Source organism: Rhagoletis pomonella, unplaced genomic scaffold, assembly GCF_013731165.1.
Source record: "Rhagoletis pomonella isolate Grant_MI unplaced genomic scaffold, Rhpom_1.0 Rhpom_scaffold_00001, whole genome shotgun sequence".
In the NCBI taxonomy this organism is placed as follows: domain Eukaryota; kingdom Metazoa; phylum Arthropoda; class Insecta; order Diptera; family Tephritidae; genus Rhagoletis; species Rhagoletis pomonella.
The window spans coordinates 59,570,038-59,572,275 of record NW_023458555.1 but is presented as its reverse complement, the minus strand read 5'-3'; positions in this window follow the sequence as shown (position 1 = coordinate 59,572,275).

Sequence of the window (2,238 nt, the reverse complement as noted above, 5' to 3'; positions counted from 1 at the left end):
CGGGACGATCAGACTTAGGTGGAGAGCAGTGTGGCGAATACTGCGGCAACACAAAGCGAACAACGAGAAATAGCAGAATGTTCGAGGAATGACGTAGAATGTTCCACAAAGAGAAACGTCAAGTTGGATGAACACTGCGAACAGCGGGAGAAAGACAATGAGCGATAAACTTCAGAACGTTCTAGAGTTGCCATAAGTGCGAGCGCAGGTATATAAGGGCGCCGCCACAGCAAAGTGAGTTAGTTACGAGTTACAAGTCAGCAAGCTACAAGCAAAGTGAGCAGAGAAGTGAGTTGCGAATAACCAAGCTATAAGTTTAATTGTGTTAACAAGTTTAGTAAAGCATTGTACTGCTTTAACAAATATTGTAAAGTGTTTTTACTGTATTAGCGAGTATTGGAAATTGTTTGTTGTACAATAAAGTTAATTGTGCTACAATTTGGCCATCGTTAGCATTTATTTAACAATCCAGCGATACGAGCGGGTAGATATTTGGGAAATCCCTCAAGGTTTCAAGGATAATCTTAACAATTAGGGCCGTTTGCACCATGTCTAGTTAACGCTAACTGGAGGTACAACCTTCAGTTAAGCACGTTAACTGCTTTATCGATCACATGTTATATGATGGGTGTCGATAACGTCGATAAAGATGTTTAACTGGGAGTTAGAATTAACTAGACATGGTGCAAACGGCCCTTAGTCTGTTCTTTTGAACTTCGGACTAAAACCTGTAGAACTGTCAAACTACAATTTTACTCTCTCAAATGAGAGTAAAAGGAGAACAGATGCAGAAGTGCATAGGAACGCAAAAAGCACTATTTCCTGTAAAAACGTCAGTCGGTTTGTTTACATGCCATTTGTACATCACTGATTTGGCTGAAATAGCACTAAATAATTATTAAAATCTATACATATTCAAACATTTCGTTGTTTACTTCCATTTTTTTTGCAAATATAAGGTACTTTGCTTTCACCGCTGTTTGTTTTTGCTTGCACATGCAAATCAGCTGATCGTTTGACACTTCATGAACTTACAGGAAAAAAAACTACGGACTAAATCCTGTAACTTCTGACTAGGAATAGTTGCTCAGTTACTCTCTCAAATGTGTTCCCACTTACAGGTTTTATATCAATAGGAATGACTTCCTGTAAGTTCTGACTAAATCCTGTAAACCGGACTGCTATTGGAACAATAAATATGAATTCGCCGTGTTTACAACAAACACATCAAGGTTATTCATCAAACCTTATAAATGTATTGTAAACTTTATAAACTTATAATGGTGTAAACCTTATAAATGAACTGTCAATATTTGTTTGGAAACTCGTTTACACATTTCTGATAAATTTGTCTAGCGATTTCACTGAATAAACTCGATAAACTGAAGTCAATAGTGGTATTCATCTAAACCGATAACTTTATCAAGCAGATAATCTCATAAGTTTATGCACTCTGTTACATGAACGACCCACACTCTCTTTTCGTTTGCACATGCGAAAATAGTCGGGTTTCTTTGGTTATAAAGCGCAGTGTCACTAACTTTATACTACTAGCACGGGGATAAAGAAATTATAGAAACTACCTCACTAAATTGGAAAAAATTATATTTACGAGATATCTATTTGAATAAATGTACATATAATGTAAAGGCTATTTATTTGAAGCAAGTTATAAGAAACAATGACAGAATGTCTGTTTGTGTATGAATTCATTTGTCACGGCTACCAAACTTTGCGAATTATCAGTAAGGGTATTCATCAAAGCTTATAAATGCATTGTAAACCGTATAAACTTATAATTGTGTAAACCTTCTAAATGAACTGTCAAAATTTGTATGGAAACTCGTTTACACATTTCTGATAAATTTATCCAGCGATTTTACTGAATAAACTTGATAAACTGAAGACAATGCAACTCTGTCGCAACTCTAGCTATGTTTTCTTAGGCAATAATCGGGATCCGCATACAAATTTTGCACGCAAATTCAACAACGATATGATCCTGATAGAGATCGGGTTCAATTATTATCCCGTCTGTTTGTTTTGTTTCACTGATAATTCGCAAAGTTTGGTAGCCGTGACAAATGAATTCATACACAAACAGACATTCTGCCATTGTTTCTTATAACTTGCTTCAAATAAATAGCCTTTATGTTATATGTACATTTATTTAAATAGATATCTCGTAAATATAATTTTTTCCAATTTAGTGAGGTAGTTTCTATAATTTCTTTATCC